Raw genomic sequence first — 27404 nt, forward strand, 5'->3', positions numbered from 1 at the left:
TATGAGCTTGCTTACTTAAGCAAAAGCTCATTTTTCCCAAATTAAATTCTGTTTTCCAACATTCACTTCAAATTATTTTGCCAAGTGATGTCCACAAAACCTAAATTATTATTTCACAAACTGGAGCCTGCCCCATGTCTGCATTTGCTCTTCTTTGAATAATGTATTTTGTTTACAGATTCTTAACATCATCTTAAGGGCTTGTTAAAACAAAAATTGTTCTTCTCAATACACAAATATCTGAGTTACTATGTCTATGGTAGGACTAGAAAATTTGCATCTCTACAAGTTCCTTGGTGATGCTGTTGCTGTTATTCTGGGGACCATATTATATATATGGCTTTATACATATAGCTATATATATAGCTTTATTACAAAGCCAGTTTGACTCAAGGCTTTTCTATTCTTGCAGCCAAAAATCTCCTAAATGACCAGATTTGGAATTTCCAAATAAAAGAAAGATTTTATTGAAGCAGAATTGTAGTTTCTGAGGCAGTATAAGCCCCAGTTGAGACTGATGTTTCCATAATTGTTATAGATAATATGTAATGCAATAAATAGAAAGTTTCATTTCAATTCATTCTCCCAAACCAATATATCCTACAAATTTAAACAGGTACTTGTGATTCACAGCTTCCTCAGAGAGGCAAAAATTGATGTATCAGAAGACACAGATAAATGAATAGTTTAAATATATACTAAAATAACTATAAAAGAATACAAGTAACCATTTATTCTAATGCCATAGCTTTAAGCAGCTAGTTACCCAAATATTCCAAGATTTCATTTGGAATACAAATCACTCTAAAATGTTTCCAGGAGTAATAAAAAAGAATTAGGGCAGAGAAAACATAATGATTATTAGAAAAATATTTCCATGATAAGAATTAGTTTTATTGAAAATGTGATCATTTGATAACCTAAGTCATTGAAGAGCTAGATGCATGCTGGGCCCCTTCCGTTACTGACAGGGAACTAAGAATTTATGTTTCTTAAATCCAAGCCATCAATATCTCCCAAGGCATACAAATATTTGACTCTTCTGACTACTCATTCTTCTTTGGTAAAATAAGCAATGGGAAACAATGCTGCTAATATTTTGCCATGGTTTAGTCTTTGAATATGAAAGTCAGAGCAGTTTGAATAATGAATCATTGAACTTAACCACAGTAGGAATTACAGCTAATAAGAGTTCCACAATTTTGAATAAAGTTTGAAAGGAATTATTGACCTCTTTAGAACAAATCTATGGGAGTATTTTAAACACTTAAAGTTTTATAATTACTACTCTTAAAATTAACCACTGAACTGCTTTCTGTAACTATAGTTTTGGGTTTTCTAGAATGTCCTACAAAGGAACTCCTACTGTATTTGGCCTTTAATCTCTGAATTTTTTTTTCATTTAACATCCTGCTTATGAGATTCACATTACATGGTTAGGATTTATTACTCCTTTGTATTGCTGAATAGTATTCTATCTAATGTATATACCACAGATTTGTTAATCCAATAATATTTGGAAATGTGCAGCTATTTGAGTAAAGCTGTATAGGTCTCTAAGTAAACGTGTTTTCTCTTAGATAATTACCTATGAGTTGGATTTCTGGTTCATATGGTTAATTGTCTTATTGATTTCATCAAAAATGAAAAACTGATCTCTAAAACTACTATTTTTAACTTCTGCCAGCAATAGGCAAAGTTTTCATATCATCATCAATACTTAATATTGTCAATCTTAATTTTAGCCATGCTAATGAGTGTATGCTAGATTTTGTGTTTTGGTTTTAATGGGCATTTTTATGATGACTCATGATTTTGAACATCTTTTCATGTTCTTATTTGCCATGTGTATTAACTCTTTGTTAAAATGTCCATTCAAGTTTTCTTCCCATTGACTTTACAAATTGCTTCTTTTCTTTCTTTTTTTTAAGTTTAAATTCTAGTTAGTAAACCTACAATGAAATATTGGTTTCAGGAATAGAATTCAGTGATTCATCACTTCCATACAATACCCAGTGCTCATCATAACAAGTGCTCTCCATAATGCCCATCACCCATCCAGCCCATCCCTCACCCACCTCCCTCCATCAACACTCAGTTTGTTCCAAACTGCTATTTTCTTAATACTGAGTTTAAAGAGGTTTATATATACACTATGAATACAAGTCCATTCAATGCATGTTTTGTAAATACTACCAGTCTAAGATTTGCCTTTTCATTTTGTGAAAAATATCTAAGTAAATAATCACGTAAGTTCCATTAAAAAAAAAAAAGAGTATCTACTGAATGACAGTGATAAAATTAAATGTAAAGATAAGTGAAATAAGTGTTAGCCACTGTCCGTATTTATAGTCTGGAGAGCGGGTACAGTATAATCAAAGGGAATCTTTTAATGTAATGCAAAACAAGGGTTTTTTTAGAGCTATGCTCCTAGAGTACCAAAGGAGGAGGTATAATGCAAGGTGAGCTGACTTGAAACAAGAAAAAAGGATCTAGAAAACTTAGTACTGGTAAAGAAGAACAGAAAGGGCATACTAAGGAAAATTAAGAGTATGAATAAAGGCACATAGGGTTTCAGAGGTAAGAGAGGCTTTAATCAGATCTACATAATCGTGGATCATAGGAAATATAGTCAATAATATTGTAATAACTTTGTAGATGACAAATGTAACTACACTTATTGTGGTGAACATTTCATAATGTATGCAATTGTTGAATTGCTGTTGTACACCTGAAACTAATATAATACTGTACGTCAACTATACTTCAATTAAAAAGAAAAAAAAATGTATCAGTAAACATATCTTCTTACCCCAATCCTTTACTACATTAACTCATGCTGTACACTTAACCAAATAATCCCATCAAAATACAAATAATATGGTCACACTCTTTTCCTTTTAGACATGTTTACTGACTTTCCCTTGACAATCTAAAGTCTAAGCTCCATGACAAGCCATGAAAAATCTCACTATGGTCATTCTATTGCCACTCTTTTTACTATACACAGTTGGATATCATTATGAGTCAATTCCTTTCACTATCTCTTTCTACCTGGAATTGTGTCACTCTTATTTATCTTGAGAAACCCTTTTCAAAACCACATACTCCTTAAAACTTTGCCTAATATGCCACCTGAAGCAAGACTAATTACAATTTTCTCTCATCTATTTTGTTAAACAAAATTAAATATATAATAATTATACATATGTATGTATGTGTTCAAACATTGCAATATTATATTGCTGTTTCCTATTATGTTTAATTTACTAGGTTCCAAATACCTGCAGAGCTTTTATTTTCTTGTCCACCACTCCACTGGCTCATAGAAGGCAAAATAATTATATGCCCACTTAGCAAAAATAAAACATGCATTTTTATATCAGTAAGGATGAAGTATAATAATTCAAGAAAAAATACTTTCATTTGATCAAGAAATATTCTGTTAAAATAAAACTTACCATTAGAGGAATTGATTGTAACCCAGAAATATACTTCATATTAGCATTCATTCTCAATATTACAATATGTGGCATTACTAATATGACTTTTAAATGTACATATTTAGTTAATTAATCTGTCTTATTAGAATCTGCTTTCAAAACTCTGTTTTATTTCTAATAAAAAATATACTTCAATTATACTGTCATAAGATTAGCCAGTTTAGTGGGATGAATCTTGGCCCATAAGATATGTCCATTTCTTAAACCCCAAAATGTACGGGCATTACCTTATTGGATAAAAGAGTATTGACAGATTTAATTCAGTTAAGGATCTTGAGAGGGGAGATCATCCTGGATTACTTGGTGGGTCCTAAGTTCAATACTAAGTGTCTTGTAAGAAATGTCAAGTGTCCTATAAGAGACACAAAAAGAAGAGAAGGAGGCAATGTGACCACAATGCCAGAGATTGGAGTGATGCAGCTACAAACCCGGGAATGCTGACAGCCCCCAGAAGCTGCAAAAGGCAATGAATAAAATCTTTCCTAGAGTTAGTGGGATTGCAGCCTGTCAACACCTTCAGATGTTTGGCCTCCAGAACTGAGAGAATGAGTGTGTGTGTGTGTGTGTGTGTGTGTTTTCCAGCCACACAGTTTGAAGTACTCTGTTACAGCAGCTATTATAAGAAACTAATAGTAATTAGATTTATAAAGCTGACTTACAAATAATATGAATGATAAACGACTAAGAACTTTAAAGAGTTCTCCTTTTAAATCACAGACTATAATAAACTCTTCTTTAATAAATCAGAAATAATTGCATGTGTTCTATACTGTCAAGAAGTTGAAGTAAGGTAGTAGTCAAATCGATATTATTTTGTCATGACTAAATACTAGGTAAGTCAATGAGAGACGATGGACTCTGAAAAACAAACAGGGTTCTAGAGGGGAGGGGGGTGGGAGGATGGGTTAGCCTGGTGGTGGGTATTGAGGAGGGCACATTCTGCATGGAGCACTGGGTGTTGTGCACAAACAATGAATCATGGAACACTTCATCTAAAACTAATGATGTAATGTATGGGGATTAACATAGAATAAAAAATAAAAAAATAAAAATAAATAAATAAATAAATAAATAAATACTAGGTAAGTCATTAAAATAAAATAAAATAAAATAAAATATAAAATAAGCCTCCTTTAATATCTAGGATTTTACTTCTCATACAAAATACTGTGTTTCTCACAGAAATATTTAAGCAAGTAATAGTGAGAATTGCATTTGGAATTTATAGAATAAGAGAAATTAATATGAACAGTCATATAATGAGATCCTTATTTGATATTGATGTGTTTCATTTCCTCTTACATGTTGCAAGTGTTAATCCAGGCATCTTTGCTTTCAATGCCACTACACTACATCAACTTGTCACCTAAATAACTGTAATTAAGCATTCTCTCTAGTTGCTGATTACAGTATGCTGATGAACATTCCCAGTGGATTTAACAGCCTCTTTCCCAACATCTACAGTAATCATCACATATTATAATGTCTTTTTTGCTGAAGACTTCTTAAATAATCTAAAATTTAAATTGAACAAGTCTTTGATTACTGCAATCTAAAGTTCAACAGGCGCTTAATCAGAAAGGTGTAAGTATTGTATCATTGACATCTACTAAGCAATAGGATAATATATATCCAGGGAAATAAATACTTAAGCTCTTTGGTCATTGATCCATGTCATTTTAAAAATTAGCATCAGCACATAACCCAGAAAAAAATTTTCCTAAAAAGCAGCAGGCTAACAAGAGGTGATATTTTTGAACTTAGCATTTATAACATCCAAATGACTCATTTCCTAGGACTTGAACATGCATATAGTTAATGTGCAGAATACTAAAATTTGAATCAAGTAAAATTTCAATAATCACACATTAAAGTTATTATTTTATTAAGTCATTATTATTCATAGATACAAAAAATGGCGTAATATTTCAAAACCAGATTTCCAAGATATGTGTAGATTTTATCATGCCTTGGGCAAGAGGACCTACATCATGAGCCCTATCCATGATTATATGGTGATTGCAATCACACAAACACATACACATACACACATATCCCCCACTATAAAATGGATCTGTATCTCTGTCACTTGGGATCCAAGGTAAAGACAGATAGCATGACCCCAGCTTCAAACATCAGTTCTTACGACTCACACCCTTCTTCCCAGAAATGCCCTTCCATATCTCTTGCCCTGTGGACCTGAAACAAAAGGCAGCTGAGTTCTAATGCTATAATTGTTTGGAGTTTCCAACTGCCAAAAGAAGGCATGAACATTTATTTGTCAGATGAAAGCACAAAATTAATGTACACTAATATATGAATTATGCATGTCATCATTTTATTTACTCAATCCATATTTCTGCCCATCATTTCTTTGAGCTACTCCATAAGAACATGGTTCAGTACACATAACAAACTACATCAAGCAAACTTCAGAGTAGGTGATTGAATCAATTTAAAATTTCTGTAAATATAAAATTTATATATTTTTTAAAATATTAACTGAGAGAAAAATATGCAGCCAAGAATACTCTATCCAGCTAGGCTGTCATTGAAAATTGAAGGAGAGATAAAAAGCTTCCAAGACAAACAAAAACTAAAGGAATTTGCAAACACAAAACCAGCCCTACAGGAAATCTTGAAAGGGGTCCTCTAAGCAAAGAGAGACCCTAAAAGCAACATAGACCAGAAAGGAACACAGACAATATATGGTAACAGTCACCTTACAGGCAATACAATGGCACTAAATTCCTATCTTTCAATAGTTACCCTGAATGTAAATGGGCTAAACGCCCCAATCAAAAGACACAGGCTAACAGACTGGATTAAAAAACAAGACCCATCGATATGCTGTCTGCAAGAGACTCATTTTAGAACCAAAGACACCCCCAGATTGAAAGTGAGGGGGTGGAAAACCATTTACCAGGCTAATGGACACCAAAAGAAAGCTGGGGTGGCAATCCTTATATCAGACAAATTAGATTTTAAACCAAAAACTGTAATAAGAGATGAGGAAGGACACTATATCATACTTAAAGGATCTATCCAACAAGAAGATCTAACAATTGTAAATATCTATGCCCCTAACATGGGAGCAGCCAATTATATAAGGCAATTAATAACAAAAGCAAAGAAACACATCGACAACAATACAATAATAGTGGGGGACTTTAACATCCCCCTCACTGAAATGGACAGATCGTCTAAGCAAAAGATCAACAAGGAAATAAAGACTTTAAATGACACACTGGACCAAATGGACTTCACAGACATATTCAGAACATTCCACCCCAAAGCAACGGAATACACATTCTTCTCTAGTGCCCATGGAACATTCTCCAGAATAGATCACATCCTAGGTCATAAATCAGGTCTCAGCCGGTACCAAAAGATTGGGATCATTCCCTGCCTATTTTCAGACCACAATGCTTTGAAACTAGAACTCAACCACAAGAGGAAAGTTGGAAAGAACTCAAATACATGGAGGCTAAGGAGCATCCTACTGAAGAATGAATGGGTCAACCAGGAAATTAAAGAAGAATTAAAAAAATACATGGAAACCAATGAAAATGAAAACACAACTGTTCAAAATCTTTGGGATGCAGCAAAGGCAGTCCTAAGAGGAAAGTATATAGCAATACAAGCCTTTCTCAAGAAACAAGAAAGGTCTCAAGTACACAACCTAACCCTACACCTAAAGGAGCTGGAGAAAGAACAGAAATAAAGCCTAAACCCAGCAGGAGAAGAGAAATCATAAAGATCAGAGCAGAAATCAATGAAATAGAAACCAAAAGAACAGTAGAACAGATCAACGAAACTAGGAGCTGGTTCTTTGAAAGAATTAACAAGATTGATAAACCCCTGGCCAGACTTATCAAAAAGAGAAGAGAAATGACCCAAATCAACAAAATCATGAATGAAAGAGGAGAGATCACAACCAACACCAAAGAAATACAAACAATTATAAGAACATATTATGAGCAACTCTATGCCAGCAAATTAGATAACCTAGAAGAGATGGATGCATTCCTAGAGATGTATCAACTACCAAAATTGAACCAGATGAAATAGAAAACCTGAACAGACCTATAACCACTAAGGAAATTGAAGCAGTCATCAAAAATCTCCCAAAAAACAAAAGCCCAGGGCCAGATGGCTTCCCAGGGGAATTCTACCAAACATTTCAAGAAGAATTAATACCTATTCTTCTGAAACTGTTCCAAAAAATAGAAACGGAAGGAAAACTTCCAAACTCATTTTATGAGGCCAGCATTACCTTGATCCCAAAACCAGACAAAGACCCCATCAAAAAGGAAAATTACAGACCAATATCCCTGATGAACATGGATGCAAAAATTCTCACCAAAATACTAGCCAATAGGATCCAACAGTATATTGAAAGGATTATTCACCATGACCAAGTGGGATTTATCCCTGGGCTGCAAGGTTGGTTCAACATCCGCAAATCAATCAATGTGATACAATACATTAACAAAAGAAAGAACAAGAATCATACGATCCTCTCAATAGATGCAGAAAAAGCTTTTGACAAAGTACGCATCCTTTCTTGATCAAAACTCTTCAGAGTATAGTCATAGAGGGTACATACCTCAATATCATAAAAGCCATCTATGAAAAACCTACAGCAAATATTATTCTCAATGGGGAAAAACCGAGAGCTTTCCCCCTAAGGTCAGGAACGCGGCAGGGATGTCCACTATCACCACTGCTATTCAACATAGTATTGGAAGTCCTAGCCACAGCAATCAGACAACAAAAAGAAATCAAAGGCATCCAAATTGGCAAAGAAGAAGTCAAACTCTCACTCTTTGCAGATGATATGATACTTTATGTGGAAAACTCAAAAGACTCCACCCCCAAACTGCTAGAACTCATACAGGAATTCAGTCAAGTGGCAGGATATAAAATCAATGCACAGAAGTCAGTGGCATTCCTATACACCAACAACAAGACAGAAGAAAGAGAAATTAAGGAGTCGATCACATTTACAATTGCACCCAAAACCATAAGATACCTAGGAATAAATCTAACCAAAGAGACAAAGGATCTGTACTCAGAAAACTATAAAATACTCATGAAAGAAATTGAGGAAGACACAAAGAAATGGAAAAACGTTCCATGCTCATGGATTGGAAGAACAAATATTGTGAAGATGTCAATGCTACCTAGAGCAATCTACACATTCAATGTAATCCCCATCAAAATACCATCCACTTTTTTCAAAGAAATGGAACAAATAATCCTAAAATTTGTATGGAACCAGAAAAGACCCCGCATAGCCAGAGGAATATTGAAAAAGAAAAGCAAAGCCGGCGGCATCACAATTCCGGACTTCAAGCTCTATTACAAAGCTGTCATCATCAAGACGGCATGGTACTGGCACAAAAAGAGACACATAGATCAATGGAACAGAATAGAGAGCCCAGAAATGGACCCTCAACTCTATGGTCAACTCATCTTTGACAAAGCAGGAAAGAATGTCCAATGGAACAAAGACAGTCTCTTCAACAAATGGTGTTGGGAAAATTGGACAGCCACATGCAGAAGAATGAAACTGGACCATTTCCTTACACCACACACAAAAATAGACTCCAAATGGTTCAAAGACCACAATGTGAGACAGGAGTCCATCAAAATCCTAAAGGAGAACACAGGCAGCAACCTCTTTGACCTCAGCCGAAGCAACTTCTTCCTAGAAACATCGCCAAAGGCAAGGGAAGCAAGGGCAAAAATGAACTATTGGGACTTCATCAAGATAAAAAGCTTTTGCAAAGCAAAGGAAACAGTCAACAAAACCAAAAGACAACCGACAGAATGGGAGAAGATATTTGCAAATGACATATCAGATAAAGGGCTAGTATCCAAAATCTATAAAGAACTCATCAAACTCAACACCCAAAGAACAAAGAATCCAATCAAGAAATGGGCAGAAGACATGAACAGACATTTTTCCAGAGAAGACATCCAAATGGCCAACGGACACATGAAAAAGTGCTCAATATCGCTCAGCATCAGGGAAATCCAAATCAAAACCTCAGTGAGATACCACCTCACACCAGTCAGAATGGCTAAAATGAACAAGTCAGGAAACGACAGATGTTGGCGGGGATGCGGAGAAAGGGGAACCCTCCTACACTGTTGGTGCGAATGCAAGCTGGTGCAGCCACTCTGGAAAACTGTATGGAGATTCCTCAAAAAGTTGAAAATAGAGCTACCATATGATCCAGCAATTGCACTACTGGGTATTTACCCCAAAGATACAAAAGTAGGGATCCGAAGGGGTACGTGCACCCTGATGTTTATAGCAGCAATGTCCACAATAGCCAAACTGTGGAAAGAGCCAAGATGTCCATCGACAGATGAATGGATAAAGAAGATGTGGTATATATATACAATGGAATATTGTGCAGCCATCAAAAGGAATGAGATCTTGCCATTTGCAACGATGTGGATGGAACTGGAGGGTATTATGTTGAGTGAAATAAGTCAAAAAGAGAAAGACATGTATCATATGATCTCACTGATATGAAGAATTCTTAATCGCAGGAATCAAACTGAGGGTTGTTGGAGTGGGGGGTGGGGTGGGAGGGATGGGGTGACTGGGTGATAGACACTGGGGAGGGTATGTGCTCTGGTAAGCGCTGCGAATTGTGCAAGACTGTTGAATCTCAGATCTGTACCTCTGAAACAAATAATGCAATATATGTTAAGAAAAAAAAAAGAAGAAGAAGAAGAAGCAGCTAGCGGGAGGGGAAGAATGAAGCGGGGGAAATCGGAGGGGTAGACGAACCATGAGAGACGATGGACTCTGAAAAACAAACAGGGTTCTAGAGGGGAGGGGGGTGGGAGGATGGGTTAGCCTGGTGGTGGGTATTGAGGAGGGCACATTCTGCATGGAGCACTGGGTGTTGTGCACAAACAATGAATCATGGAACACTTCATCTAAAACTAATGATGTAATGTATGGGGATTAACATAAGAATTAAAAATAAATAAATAAATAAAAATAAAATATTAACTGAAATTCGCTACCTTTTATTACAAAATAATTGTATTTTAGCATATATATAAAGGGCCACTATTTGATTGAGAAGCATATAGATTAGATAATAGCCTTTACTTAATTAACAAAATACAATATGCCATGCTTTCATATACCTGTTGTATTGTTTCCTCTTCCATTTCTCATTTTAGTTTTTGAGTCTTCTCTCTCTCTCTTTTTTAGTTAATGTATGTAAAGCATTGCCAATTTTTTTTTTTTTTTAAAACTGGTCATTACTTTCAAAGTTATATTATTGTTTATTCTGGTCTATTTATTTCTGATTTTTCTTTGTTATTTCCTTCCTCTACTAAATTTCAGCTAAGTTTCTTCTTTTTCTATTCTTTGTGGTGTAATGTTGTTTATTTGAACATTTTTTTCTTAATACAAGAATTTATAGCATAAATTTCACTCTAACATCTGCTTTTGCTGCATCCCAGAGGTTTTGGAATGTTGTGTTTTCTTTTTCTTTTCTTTTAAGACATATTTTGATTTACTGTTTCATTTCTTATTTGGCTCATTGCTTGTACAGTAGCATGTTGTGTAATATTTACATAGTAAATATTTAATATTTAAATTGTAGATTTTCCAGCTTTGCTTTATTGTTGACCTTTAGTTTTGTACCACTGTGGTTGGAAATTATACTTGGTATGATTTCAGTCTACAATTTGTAATATTCATTATGTCTCTTTTTATGTGACTTAACCAGGGAATTCTGTGTGTACTGGAGGAAAATGTGTATTCTATTTTTCTTGGATGGAATGTTTTATATCTATCTTTTAGAACCATGTATTCTGAAATATGCTTCAAGTAAAAAAATGTTCTTGTTGATTTTGCATCTGAATAATGAAATTTGTCAAAAATTTAAAAAATAAAATAAAGGTAAAAATTAAAAGAAAATAGGGCGCCTGGGTGGCTCAGTCGTTAAGCATCTGCGTTCGGCTCAGGTCATGATCCCGGAGTCCCGGGATTGAGTCCCACATCGGGCTCCCTGCTCGGCGGGAAGCCTGCTTCTCCCTCTCCCACTCCCCTGCTTGTGTTCCTGCTCTCGCTATCTCTCTCTCTGTCAAATAAATATTTAAAAAAAAATTAAAAGAAAATAAAAATATTTTAATATGCAATGGACTATGATGCAGCCATAAAAAAGGAATGAGATCTACCATTTGCAAAAACATGGATGGACCTAGAGGGTATTATGCTAAGTGAAGTAAGTCACACTGAGGAAGACAAATACTATTTGATTTCATTCATATGTGGAATCTAAAAAAACAAAACAAATGAATACACAAACCAAAAAAGCAGGATAAGACCTATAAATACAGAAAACAAACTGATGGTCACTGGAAGGAAGGGTGGTGGGGGGATGAGCAAAATGGGTGAAGAGGAGTGGTAGATACAGGCATCCAATTATGGAATGAGTAAATCACAGGAATAAAAGGTACATCATAGAGAATACAGGTAGTGATACTGTAAGAGTGTTGTATGGTGACAGATGGTAGCTACATTTGTGATGAACATAGCATAATGTAGAGAAATGTTGAATCACTATGTTGTACACCTGAAACTAAAGTAACATTATGTGTCATATATGCAAATAAAAATAAAATAAGTATATTTTAATTCTCTTTGAGCTCCTTTAATGATCTACAATGATGATGCCTATAATTTGATAATTTTGGATGCATCTTATCTAGGGAGAGCCTGGGAGTAGGCTTATATCTCACGCAAGAGAGAAAATACACTTTGATTTTGAAATCATTTTTATAAAGTATGTATGAAATACCTGTCTTCTTCACAGACTTTAATTTTGATAATTCCTTCAATTTAAATTGACAGCCTAAACTTTCTATTGACCTTTAAGACCCAGAGAGCGCATAGGTTTTACCTTTCGTAGGTCTGCCCACATGAGTGACTATGGGGTTGTAAGGGACTCAATTCATTTCAGCCCTTTAATTTCCCATAATACAACAGAAAAGAGCAGTGGCAGAAGAAATCAATCCCAACTTATTCCTTGTCGAATATCAGCAAACACAATGTCACAAAACCAATGTGAAGAAATGAAGTATAGATTTTCTGCTGACATTTGTAAAGTGTTTGTGTCAAAGTATTTTTCTAATATAGAAAAGGTTAGAGTTTGACACATTAAAGTATGTGTTTCTTTTAAACGGTTATGTTGATCATTTGGATTAATTTTAATAGCATTTTTTCTTATGAAAATGTTTAACTCAATGTGACTGGATGAAATCCTTTAATTACTCATCATTAATACACATTACTTTATGATAAGCATATGGAAAATTTATAAGAACCTATATTTCAGATTACAGATTTATCTACTGTAACTAAAAGTAGAATCATGTCTCAAAAATTTAGTTTCTGTCAACAATGTATAGCTAGTTTCCTTTGCTTATTAAAAATGATATACTTTGCGGGCACCTGGGTGGCTCAGTTGGTTAAGTGACTGCCTTCAGCTCAGGTCATGATCCTAGAGTCCCGGGATCGAGTCCCGCATCGGGCTCCCTGCTCAGCAGGGGGTCTGCTTCTCCCTCTGACCCTCTTCCCTCTCGTGCTCTCTGTCTCTCATTATCTCTCTCTCAAATAAATAAATAAAATCTTTAAAAAAAAATTATATACTTTGCCCCATGTCTGGCTCCCTGTTCAGCGGAGAGCCTGCTTCTCCCTCTCCCTCTGCCTGCCACTCTGCCTACTTGTGCTCTCTATCTCTCTGTCAAATAAATAAATAAAAATCTTTAAAAAAAATGACATACTTCATTCTTTCCTCAGAGTTGTTATAGGTTTTTCCACATTTAGATAATACATACATTTTAAATAATAATTGTAAATGATGTCATTTATATAAGAGATTATATTATTTGAAAATATAAATGAAAATATATTTATAATATTAACATTTTATTTATATTAATCAACAACTACACCAAAATAATTGCTTTTCAACACTTTTAATTCTACCAATATTTATTGAGGATATATAATCAATGACAATGCAGTAGCAAAGAGTACATGTAGTCCTTAGCCATACGAACTAGAGATTCTTGGAAATAAGTGGCTGATTGCAGAGCTGGGGCAAGTATAATATAAGGTGGTGACCCTGGAATATCTTGTTGTGCAGAAAGTAGGAAAATGTTCTAAGAATGATGGGGCAGGTCAAATGGAGATAGACAGAAACTAACTAAATCTGGGAAATTTTGAGCATTGAAAGAAATAATAGTAAGTGAAGGATTGTACATCATTAAACAATAAGAGGAATTTAGGAGTCCATACTCACAAAAAAAAGGCAGAAACAAAGAAACAAAGATTCTACATGTCAGTAGAATGTCAACTAGTAAAATGGAGAAATGATTGAATTAGAAAACCACCATGAGATAACCATCATGGTAAAAATGGATTCATGCAAGAATCAAAATAAATTTTCTGCTTTAAATTATCCATAAAATTATTTGGCCTATATTTTGTGAGAAACAGAACATTTATAAATGCTCAAACTGTCACCCCACAAAAAATATTTATAATTAACTTTAAAGTGTGGATACCTTGTAGACAACACACTAACCAAATAATTAAAACTAATATCATGAGCAATGTGGTACATGGTCACTGAGTGCCTTTTGATACACACTGTATGACAGAGAAGCAGACTGCATCACTTCTATGGTATTACTGCCCAAATCCATATCTAGTCTAATCATGGAACCCAATATGAGGAATATTCTACAAAGTTACTAGCCTGTACTCTTTCAAAGTATTCAAGACAAATACAAGAAAGAACAAGAGAAGATTGAGGAACATTTCCAGATTGAAGAAGTTAACTAAAGAGGCATGACACTTAAATGCAACCTGTGACCTTGGATTTAATCTCACACCAGAAGTGAATGAGGTCTCTACAGATGTTAGTACTTTATCGGTGTTAATTTTCTGATTTTGATAGGTATTATGTAAGGAGTTGTTCAATGGTTATGTAAGGAGTATCCTTGTTTTCAGGAACTAAACAGGAAGTATTTTAAGGGTTATTGTGGATTGATTTCTTATACATTTCAGAAAAATACAAAAATGTATGGAGAGAAAATAGAGAAATCAAAAGAGACAGCAACTAAAGTAAAATATTGAAAATTAGGAAGTCTGTATGAAGGGCACATGGGAATTTTTTTATACTTTCTTGCAAATTTTATGTAAGTATAACATAATTTCCAAAGTCAAAGTGTGATAAGGAGTGGTAAAATCACATGAAGGATTTTCATATCCCACTGCAGAACTCCTGAATCAGAATGTGCATTTTTAATAAGGTCTTCAGATTATTTTTATACACATTAGTATTTGAGAAACACTGCCTTAAACATGACTTGGCTGGGGAAATAGGGCATAAAAATCAATTATATTTGTGAGTTTTAGATTTGATAATGATATTATGGAGACATTTAAAAAGAGGCTTATCTTTAGATTTAACCAAAATATTTACTGATAAAATGCCATAGTGTCTGAAATTTGCTTTGAAATATTATGTGGTGAGGATGAAGTTGGTGAGGGCATAGGTTATATATAGCTGTGGTGAAAACTGTCGCAGCCGGATAATGAGTACATTGAGTTCACTAGGCTAGTCCTTTTTTTTTTTTTTTTTGGATATGGTTGAACTCTTACAAAATAAGAAGTATATACAACACAAACAAACATATCTTAATAATAAAGAACGTTAGGAAAAAATAAGAGAAAATGATTAAGTTGCCTACGAGGGCATCTGAAAACAATGTCCAGAAAAGACAAATTCATTCCTATTTAGCATTGTTTATATGATTTCCTTCTATATATTTCATATTTTTTATAATTAAAGATATTACCATAATCATAAAATTAAGTTCTTGCAATAAGCAAGACCACAAGCAGAATTAACAAAAATTTTTATGCTGTTTCATTTTAAACTAATAAACTGTCCTGTAACAAATGTTCCAATCTATGTTTCATAAGTAAAATGACCAGTACTATCATGAAAATAGAGAAAAATGTTAGAGGCAAATGTATAGCTTAAAACGTAATTTCACTAGGTTAGGTGACAGATAATGATGGCTCTAAAGTCTGTCATTTCCCCTAATTTGAACCATACTGGATTTTTCTTTTTGGTAATTATACTTAAAAAATATATATAAATATGGTATCCAACTACTGTTAAGTTGGCTAAAGTCTCTTCACCATCTAGGTTCTGTCTCCTCATGTGTGAAGGGTCAATAATAGCAATAATGGACATATTTATTTGAGGTTAAAGAAAATAACTGACATGAAAAAAGTAAATTTGCAAATTTTAAAATATGTAAATAAGTCACCTCATGATTTAGTCATTATCTTTCATACTTGATTCACGTATTTTGCAGCATTCTGCAATGATTTATTCAATTACTGAACTTCCTGTACATTATTCTCCAAGAGTTGTGAGTAAAAAAGAAAATATATAGCAGGTACCTATTTTCTATGCTTACTTAAATCTAAAACTACATTAATTGATACAAATGTAGCCTGTCATAAAAAAAAGACCAAATTATCAATGGTTTAAGCAAACTAGAAGTTTATTCCTGTATCACGTAACATTCCAAACAAAAGGCCAAATGTAATAATGGTGATTATATGGTTGGAGGCCCATACTTCTATTCTCTTTTGCTAAGCTAGTCTATAGATAACTATAGATTCCATTATTATCTAAGATGATCAACTTCTGTTATCACTTCAATATTCCACCCAATAGGAAGTACCAAAAAAAAAGAAAAAAGAAAAAAAGGAAAGCACAATTATTCTCCTTAAAACCAATACCCCAAATTGCATACATCAGTGTTTTTTGTTACTATTGATCATAAATTAGTCATATGACCATACCTAGCTTCAAGAAAAACTGGAAAATAATACTTTTTATTCTGGATGGTCATAACTAAAATTCAGGCCTTTGTTTACCAAATGAAGACATAAAACATTAATTATTTTAATTGAATAGTTCTGTGGGAGTTTTAGAATTTCTATCCTAAAGATTTCATTTTAAAAAAAGAACCCAACTGCTTTGAGTTTCAGCTATATAAAGGTTGAAGCACTAGGTTTAAAATATATAGGGAAATTTACTGAATATGTAACCATATTTTTTTTCATTTTATGGATGACTGGAATACTCACTGAGATTACTCAAAGGAACAGGATAGCTCATTAAAAGCCAAGACTAAAAGAAAGTTATTTTTAGTTTCTAGTTTAGTTGGCTTTCCAATAAGCCAATTTTTATAATTTGAAGAATTATAGTTGCTTCTAATTTTTATCATATGTTTATATCTAATAAAATTTTAAGACAAACATTGCTAAAATACATTTGAAGAATTTCAGGAGTAAGTACAAGCCTCATTTGAGGCTTTATTTCATAGGAAAGGAGTTTGGTTGGATGAACAAATGACTAATAAAGAAAAAACTGTTGGGGGGCCTGGGTAGCTCAGTTGGCTAAGTGTTTAATCACTAAAACTGATGTTTTCTTTACTATTCTAATACTCTTCTTCATGGTAGGGAAGTTTCCTTTCATTCCATTACTAACATGACATTTTACACAAAGGAGATATTTGTTTTTATCAAGTGACATTTAAGATGTCAAAACTATGTGATTTTTCTCATTTGCATAAATGGATGCATTAATAATCTTCTTAAGTTTTAACTGCCTTGCTGACCTAAAATAGTTCTAACCTGATTTTACTGTGTTCAAATGTTAATACACAATTTGATGTGATTTGTTATTAACTTATCATTTCTATTGATTCCCAAGTCTATAAAGTTGTTTTCAAACATTTTTTGAAGAACACTAGTTCAAAAAAATGTCAATAAGTGTTCTCTAAAAAATGATTATATGATTAAATATATTTTGAAAACTGTAGCTGAAATGAATTTAAGAACTCTCCTTGCTACTGAAATTTGCAGTTAATTAATTAATCTGGATTAGAAATATTCAAAGAATAGTTATTTTAGAGAATGTTTCTAAAATTTCTTTTTTGTAGAAGAGTATAATACCTTCACTTTCCAGAGTTCTTGCATTTTTTAAAAGTTTGGTATTTCTGGGGTCATTTAATTTTGTTTTGACAGGGAAAGAAGACAAAACTAGGGCTGAAATCATCAACTCAGGATTGACTCATAGTTTGAAAATGAACCAAAACCCTAGCAGATATATAGAAAACAAACACCTCAGTATTTACAGAAGTGTGATCACTTCTTCCAATAATATTATGATATATTTTAGATTTATTGGTGTTCCTGAATTAAAACTATCTACAAAATATGGCAAGTGAAAATTTGGCCTTTTATAAGCATAACTAATGTAAGCATTTCCCAAACAGTTAATAATTTTCTAATTCTTAGCAACCATTTAAAATTAGTCTTTTCAGGGGCGCCTGGGTGGCTCAGATGGTTAAGCGTCTGCCTTCGGCTCAGGTCATGATCCCAGGGTCCTGGGATTGAGTCCCGCATCGGGCTCCCTGCTCCTTGGGAGCCTGCTTCTCCCTCTGCCTCTCTCTCTCTCTGTCTCTCATGAATAAATAAATAAAATCTTTAAAAAATAAATAAATAAATAAATAAATAAATAAAATTAGTCTTTTCATTGTTGTTCAAGATGTTTTCATGAATATATTATATTTATACACACATATATATACATATATATGCTTTTGAACAATTAACTGTATTTCACAATTCTAAATGTAAAAGTTCACATTTCATTTCTCAGTAAGCTAAGAACAATGCATTTCATTCTATATCTTCCCATAAGGTTTGACATATATGTTCTCATAAGATAACAAAAAACCTAAATATTTTAGAATTTGTCTGATTAATTCTGAAAAGTCAATAACAGCTATGTGTGTGTGTGTGTGTGTGTGTTTAGAAGACAGTGACTAAAGGTAATGAAATAATCTAGATTAATTCGCATTTAATATAAAAAAGGATTGGCTATCAGCCAGTATTCAGATTTATTAAGTCAAAAATGCTGTCACAGCTCATGTGTACATGGAACATTAATCATTCATTTTGTTAATCTAACATAATATGGAGTATAATTTATCAGGACATCAAAATAATAGCTTTTACTCTATTTCCTCACTTCTGTAAGGACATGCACAATAGATTCCAGCTATACATGCACTCTATTAGGGCTAATTGAAAATAGATGGTATAATTAACCTGCTTCTTAGTAAAAAGCATTAACACTTAATGTAAAAGTCTAATCACAATAAAAAGAAGCTCACATTGGAAGGAAATGTGGTGAATAATTCAAAATCATCTTATTTTCTCTTACAAAGTAAATTAAAGAAAGAAAAAGAATATAACAACACCCAAAGCAACAATTAGATCATTTGCATTTCTAATCTTTGCTTTCTTTCTCAGATATATTCCACTTTAGAAAACTCTATAGATGATTTAACACAATGATTCAAGGTATTTAGGTGCGACATAGCAGAACTGAGCAGGTGGTCATGGAACAAATAAGCTGTGGAGGCAATCTATTACAATACAAGGTATGAAAATTAACATGCAAACTCTTATGTAGTAGGAAAAGGTGTCTTGACTGCTTTATCTTAACAAATTCCACTAAACATAGAATTTTTTGATGATATGTTATAACTGAAGCTCAATACGTTCCTTAAAATAGCAAAAATATAATTTTTTTTCATTTTTAAAAAAGTCACCTATAAATGGTGATCATTTCAAAATCTGCAACTTTGAGTTGTCTCATAAGGTTTTTAAATGTGTTTGAACTTCTTTTAATATGTCTCATAATGTAAAATAAAGTTTTTAAATGCATTTTTTTTAAAAGATTTCATTTAGGGGTGCCTGGGTGGCTCAGATGGTTAAGCGTCTGCCTTCGACTCAGGTCATGATCTCGGGATCCTGGGATCAGTCCCACATTGGGCTCCTTGCTTTGAAAGGAGCCTGCTTCTCCCTCTCCCTCTGCCTGCCATTCCCCCACTTGTATTCTCCCTCTCTCTCTGGCAAATAAATAAATGAAATCTTTAAAAAAAAATAAAAATAAAAAAAGTAAAGATTTCATTTATTTATTTGCCAGAGAGAGAGAAAGAGCACAAGCAGGGAGAGCGGCAGGCAGAGGGAGAGGGAGAAGCAGGCTCCCCGCTGAGCAAGGAGCCCGATGCTGGACTCCATCCCGGGACCCCGGGATCATGACCTGAGCCGAAGGCAGACGCTTAACCGACTGAGCCACCCAGGTGCCCTTTAAATGCATATTTAAATTGGTAGGATATTTACTACTCTTGTGTTCTATACTTAGGGCAAACTTCATTAATCAGTCTTTAAAGGGGAGCCTGGGTGGCTTAGTCGGTTAAGCATCCGACTCTTGATTTCAGCTCAGGTCATGATCTCAGGGTCGTGAGATAGAGCACCCCCCCACAATTTACCTTTGGGCTCCCTGCTCAGCAGGGAGTCTGCTTCTCCCTCTCTTTTCTCCCTGTGCCCCTCCCCCCCCACTAGCACCCTCTCTCTCTAAAATAAATAAATAAATCTTTATAAGTCTTTATCAGTCTTTAAACTACTTCCTGCTAAGTCTAGTCTCAGCTTTTGAATCCTTTATTATAACATTCTCGAGGCCACCACTATCAATTCTTAGGAACTGCTATAACAAAAGGTAATCATCTGACAAACCCAAAGAGAGTTTAGAGCTCTCTTTGCTTAAGGCTGAAATAAATTAATAAATATTAATATTTTAATAAAATTATAATGCATCAAATTAATTATACAAAAATTCATTTTAAAAAAGGATGCATATAAACTGTTGTAGGGGAATTATTTTGTTGTGACATAGAAAAATAATATCACTTATTTCAAGCTTTCAGGGAATTTCTTCTAAGAAAAGTGAAATTCCAAATGTTATTAGAATTGAAGCCATACATAAATGCTATACCAAGATGATAGTAGCACCACTTTCTATTTTTGGAAAGAATATCCTAAATTATGATGACACGAATAGGTTTTCCTCATCAGGATGAAATAGGAGAAGCAAAGGCTAAGTTTGGACAGAGTACCAAAGGTCTTCAAGGGTTGTGAGAATACTGGCATAATCTATAGTATGTCATGAACATGCACTAAGGTCTAAAACAATCGGCTATAATAGATTAAGTTAGAAGAGAATCAAAGAGAAAAAGCTCTTCAGAGGTAGAATGTTAACTCTTTTCCCTTCATTTCCTCCTTCCTCAGTGGCAGATGAAAGTGTTTTGACCTTAACTAGAAATCCATGTAAATATATTGGTAGGATATTCTAGGTGTAGCTATGTACTGATTTCTTTTCTAAGGAACACTTTTAACAGGACATATCTATCCTGGCTATATTTTTATTTGTTTGTTTTTTGTAAATAGACCTGTTATTGTAGATTTATAAACCTCAGATGTGCTGAAGAATGCAGGCTTTTTAGTTAGAGCTAGTGAAATAGACCCCCAAATCTATGCAAGTAGATTGACCAGAATCCACCTTTTGCTCTTATAATTCTGAAAAACATGTCCTGGTGAAAAAGAGTAGGGAATTTAGGCAGCTATGTGTGATAGATGTGGGGCATCCCATATGTGGAGGTGAACATTGAGAACATATGGTTACTGCTTCTCTCTTGGAGTCTTGACTGATCACTAGTAAAACCTGATGCCAGGTAAGATTTCTACTATGTATATATCCATGTTATCATTCAGTTTGCTCAGGATCACATTTAAAATTTGGGAGGTTAGCTTTAAAAAGGCAGAATCACAAGAGTGGACTTAGCATTTGTTACAGATATTCAAAATTAAATTTTATTTTGAAAAACTATAAAATGCTATATGCTTGAATATCCTGGAGATTTGCAATGGATATTGGTATGCTAGAATCTCAAAGAAGCACTGTGTGGATATCAGTGGGAGAGAGATTATAATTCCTCTTAAAACAGTGCAGCTCAAACTTATTTGACTGAAGAAAATTTATTGGTACAAATAGGGGAAGAATTTTAAAATAAGGAAGAAAACTCATGATGGTCTCAACAAATTGAGAAAAGGTGATAAAACTCACTACATATCCATGACAAAAATCTTAGTCAATTATGGAAATCACTTAATATAATAAAATGTATTGAGAAAATAAACAAAAATCATACTTAATGGTGAAATGTTAAAATCTTTCCTTCTTAAAAAGGAGCCTTTCGCCGACCAGGAGCCTTCAGGCCCAGCATCCGTCAGGCCCCCGCGGTCCCCGCCCCTCCTGCGTCCCGGGAGCTGGCTCGGTCCCGAGCCGCGCGCGGTGCGACCGGGCATGTCCCGCTGCGAGCTGGCTTTGATCCTGAAAGCCATGCAGCGGCCAGAGACTGCTTGCTGCCTTGAAACGTACAGTAGAAGCCCTGATGGACAGAGGGGCGATGGTGAGCAACTTGGAGAATCTGGGGGACCGAACACCGTCCCACTCGAAGAAAAACTATATTCCACGAAGAAGAGGAAGTGAGAAGATTTACCCAATTGTAGCTTTGTATTTAATTCTCTCACTTTTGAGTACCATGGATTAAAAATTTACAAACTTGACCCTTATATGAGTGTTATTATAGGTGCCATTTAATTTTTCTAAGGAGTTTCTAGCTCTTGAACTCCCTTGCTGTGAGAAGTTGGGGACTGGCTTGCTTAGAGCCACTTTGTAATCTGACGTGCCAGCACATCATTCTTGATTTCCTTTCATTAATGTAATTTCTTTATCGATGAGGACTTTGCCCTACAACAACACTAACACCATTTTGCAGAGCAAAGCTTATAAAAACTGCCTCGGATTGTAAGCTAGTCATTCAGACTGTATAACCGTGCAAAATAAAAATTTAAGACCACTGCAAAAAAAAAAAGAATCAACACAAATACCCACTATCATGAATTTTACTAGAGGTCCTAGCCTGAACACTAATGTAATAAAAGTAATAAAAACTATATGTACTGGAGAAAAATGAAAAAGCACTATTATCCACAAATTGCATGATTACATATGTAGAAAATTCTTTAAATTGCACAAAATATTAGAAATAATCAAAGCAAATTAGTTATTTTGTTGGGAACAAGGTCAATATAGAAAGTCAATTGTGGATCTATATATCAGCAGCAAATAGAAAAATTATTTTTTACACAAATTCCATTTACAACAGCAAATGTATGTGACACCGAGTTATAAAAAGCTTCAGAAAATGGCTTTCCATAGAAAATAAAACTGGATTAAGAAAAATAAAGCCTAAATAGAGGGGTTTATGGTAATCAGTAATTAGAAAATCAAATATTGTAATGATGATACATTTCCCCAAATGTTTCTATGCATTCAATGCAGCCCTCAATCAAAATCCCAATGGGAATTTTGCGGAAATTTATGAATTAATTCTAAAATATGTCTGTAGGGGTGCTTGGATGGCTCAATTGTTAAGCATCCAAATCTTGGATTCAGCTCAGGTCAAGATCCCAGGGTCCTGAGAGACCCAAGTAGGGATCCAAGCTCAGTGCGGAGTCTGCTTGTCCCTCTCCTTCCCCCTCTGCTGCTCCCTGCCCCCTTCTTGCACCCTTGCCTGAACATGCACTCTCTCTCTAAAATTAAATAAATAAAATAAATAAATAAATAAATAAATAAATAAATAAATAAATAAAATCTTTAAAATATGTCTGTAAATGCAAGGAACCAACAATATCTAAGACAACTTGCAAAGAAGAGCATAGTTGATTTATTCTATTAGATAGTAAGTCTATTATTAGCACAAGGATATTCATAGACTGATGGAACAGAATAGAGACTTCAGAACCAGACGTATGCACTGAGGATCACAGTAACAATCAGGTTAGTAGGAAAATGTCCTTTTTAATAACAATGCTGGTCCAAATGGCTATCCCTACAGAAGAAAGAAATACCAAGTATCAGCAAGGATGTGTAAAAGTGGGAATTTTTATTTAGTGGAGTTGTAACTTGGCAGAACCACTTTGGAAAATAGTGTGGCAATATCTACCAAGTTTAGCATACACATACATAATGGTCCAGTAATTTCATTCTGAGAGATACACCCATCAGAAATGCATTTTGTATGTGCATGTAAAAGCATGCACAAGAATGTCCTTATTGGCACTATTCATAATAACCCCAACTGGAAACAACTCAAAATGTCCATCTACATGAATGGATAAATCGTTTTTGGTATTGTCATACAATTAAATATTATAAAGTAATTTAAATGTACAAATACAGCCAAACATAAACAACACAAATTTTCCAAGCATACTGTCAAATGAACAAATCCAGGCACAGAAGAAGAGATGACACCATATGATTTCATTGAAAACAGACACAGTAGCTACAAGCATTACAAGTTAGGATAACGTTTACTTTTGGAGACAAGGAAAGGTGTTGACTGGAAGAGTATGTGGGGTGGGGTTCTGAGCTGTTACTAAGGCCCGAATTTTTGTCTTGAGGGATGCTTATATGATTGGGTTTATTTTGTAAGAAACCATCAAATTATATATTTATGCCTTATATACTTTTCTACCTGTAATCTTTCAATTATAAAATCTGCAGTTAACAATTCTGTCCCAAAATATCATGCCCGCAAATTGTCTATCTCCTCAATTCTTCCCTTAAAATCTCAAGCAGTGTAAACTTTATGCGAAAGTTTAAAAACACATTTATTAGTTCTTATACAGTGACACCACACTTCATGGTATAATTTATAATCAGAAATATGTTATTAAATGTGTTGTAGTCAATTACAGAGCTTTCTGTCCCATTTTCCTTTCAGAAATAATATGCAAATTAAGAAATACAGGCTTAAAGTAAAAACGTGACAGAAATATTGCATCTTTTACAATAAAGACGGATACCAGATGGAGGAGATGTGAACTGCCTTGGCAGCACAGCAGCAGGATAAACATAACTGGCTACAGATGGAGGTACCTATGAAAGGCAACCCATTTATTCTCCAGAAACTCGTCTCTGTTCAAGTGTCAGAGGGCTAGGTACCCTAGGCAGCAGACTTGTCTCTGTTCAAGCGTTGAAAGGCTAGGTACCCTAAGCAGCAGACTAAAGCATAATTCTAAAACAGGAAAGCTTTTAGAATCACAGAACCCCATTTTCACCCTTGTAGGAGTGATGGATTTATTCTCTGGGATGGGCGACACCAGACACAGCTGAGACTAGGATAGGTACTGGTCTGAAAAAAGTAGAATTCATTGGAAAAAGCTCATTCAGAATTACACCTTCCTGCATCAATGAAAATCAACAGACACTTAGCACTCTATGATAGGCAGAATTCTTAAGATGATCTCCAGTGACACACACCCATATGTAATCTCTTTCCCTCCAGTAGGAACAGACCCATGAGTATGATATCACTCCCATGATTATATTACAAAGGTGAAAGGAATTTTGCAGATGTAAATAAGGTCCCTAATCAGCTGATATGGAATTATTCAAAGGGAGATTATCCAGGAGAGGCCTGAGTTTATTATATGAATTTTTTAAAAGGGGGGTTAGTCCTTCCCTGAAGTTCTGAGATGCTCTCCTACTGGCTTTGAAGCATACGGCCCTAATATGAGTAGCCCAGGGAAAAAAAGCAGTCCATAGGAGCTGAGGGCCTCAGATCTCCCACTACAAGGAAATGAATTCTGCCAGCCATCTGAGTGAAGCTGGAAGTGAACTTCAAGCTCCATATGAGAACTCAACCCTACCAGTATCTTGAATGGAGCCCTGAAGACTATGAATAGAGGATCCAGCATAACCATCCCCCAGACTCCTGAGCCACAGAAACTGAGATAATATATTTTGTTTAAACCACTAAAGCTGTGATAATTTTTTATGCAGAAATAGAAAAAAAAAATACACTCTCTTAGTCAGGAAACTGAAGAAATCATTCTCTAGATGAAGAAAAGTGCCCCAGGAAAATCAAGGTAATACTAAACTTTGAAAGTCCACAATGAAACAGCTGTCTCGCTGAACAACTGACCCATGGTGATGCCTAATAGTTAGCATCCCGTCTATGTGCACAAAGCATCCATTTTTCTAATGCCTCATTCCATAATATACATGGACAGACACTGAAAACAAGCTATACCTGACCTGGAGGATCCAGTCTCGCAAGCTAAGTTTTAAAGAAAAAAGAAGTGCTCATTAATCTGTGAAAAATTGAACTGAAAAATACAAGAGTGTTTGGGAAGATTAACAATAGTTTAAAAAAGTAATAACAATTAAGTACATCTGAAAGCAAATTCCAGAGGAAGATACAATAACTGGCATACTAGTTAGTTAAACAAATTGGCTGAACATATGACAGGGTGGGAGAATTGTAACTGGCTCTGCTTTGAGCCCTATCTATACTAGTGTAATAATAGAACACCGAGTATTGATTAATACAAATTTGCTTTATAGGAACATATTCAGAGGACCAGACACTCATTTACTCTAATAAAATTTGGTATATTATGTCAAAACTCAATAAATCAAGAGCTCTCAAGAGAAGCATACTATTTAGAATAGCAAAAATGTAACATAAGAAATATTAAAAATTTGGAAGGGGCTGTGCTGAAGACCCATTGTAGAGTTTGGAAGGGAAAGAGTAAGGCATTTCTGCTATTATTAACATCTTTTTAGCATGATTAGTTTCTGAAAATATGTAAGTATCACCTTGATGAAAACAAAAATTAGATTTAAAATATCTGATAGTATGGGTGTCGCCTCTTTGTCTAAAGTAAATTATGTGCTTTCCTCCATGTTACTACTCATTAAAGCACACTAAGTGGTCCCTGAAGGGCTGAAAGAATTAATGTAGCCCTCTATGTTCTGTCAAGGACAAGGAAAGACTGTCACTAGGGAGCCACTGGCCCATTAGGCAGAAGGAAAGATTACCAAGTAAAGAGTCTAAAAAATCAAAAGGAGAAAAAGAGGAAGAGAGCTCATGTGTTCACAGTGAGACTAATAAAATTATATGATGGAGTGAACAGGTAACTATACCTGTTAGATATTAAAAATCCCATTTGGAATTCTGATTTCTACCACAAAGACAGAGAGATGCAGGATGTCTAAGCCTAAATAGCATTGGGATTTTCTTGAGATTTTAAAGAGTGTTTTCTTAACCCTGTTGAAACTTGTAAAAAGTTATTAAGGTAAAGACATTTGCAAATGGGCCAAAATTAGAATAAAAAACAAAGAAAATCATGGATAGGAGAAGATACATTCAATTATTATTTGTTTTATATGACAATAAGCATTAAAGGTTAAACTTAAAATTTATAGGAAATCTCATTAAGTTGATTTATTTATGTGGTATATATATATATATACACACACACACTCGAATATTATGCAGCCATCAAAAGGAATAAGATCTTGCCATTTGCAACGACGTGGATGGAACTGGAGGGAGTTATGCTGAGCGAAATAAGTCAAACAGAGAAAGACATGTATCATATGATCTCACCGATATGAGGAATTCTTAATCACAGGAAACAAAACTAGGGTTGCTGGAGTGGGGGGTGGGGTGGAAGGGATGGGGTGACTGGGTGATAGACACTGGGGAGGGTATGTGCTCTGGTAAGCGTGGTGAATTGTGCAAGACTGTTGAATCTCAGATCTGTACCTCTGAAACAAATAATGCAATATATGTTAAGAAAAAAAAAAAGAAGAAGAAGAAGGTAGCGGGAGGGGAAGAATGAAGCGGGGGAAATCGGAGAGGTAGACGAACCATGAGAGACGATGGACTCTGAAAAACAAACTGAGGGTTCTAGAGGGGAGGGGGGTGGGAGGATGGGTTAGCCTGGTGGTGGGTATTGAGGAGGGCACATTCTGCATGGAGCACTGGGTG

At 34.6% G+C, this 27404-nt stretch overlaps 1 long non-coding RNA gene across 1 annotated transcript in view; it reads right to left on the bottom strand.

Moving 5' to 3' along the window:
• LOC118001244 overlaps positions 1 to 27404 on the bottom strand; it is a 72513-nt gene that overhangs the window by 1815 nt on the left and 43294 nt on the right. The gene's annotated exons all lie outside the window — the stretch shown is intronic.

The sequence above is a fragment of the Mirounga leonina genome, unplaced genomic scaffold, assembly GCF_011800145.1.
Source record: "Mirounga leonina isolate KUSES-001 unplaced genomic scaffold, KU_Mleo_1.0 Mir_53, whole genome shotgun sequence".
Lineage (NCBI taxonomy): Eukaryota > Metazoa > Chordata > Mammalia > Carnivora > Phocidae > Mirounga > Mirounga leonina.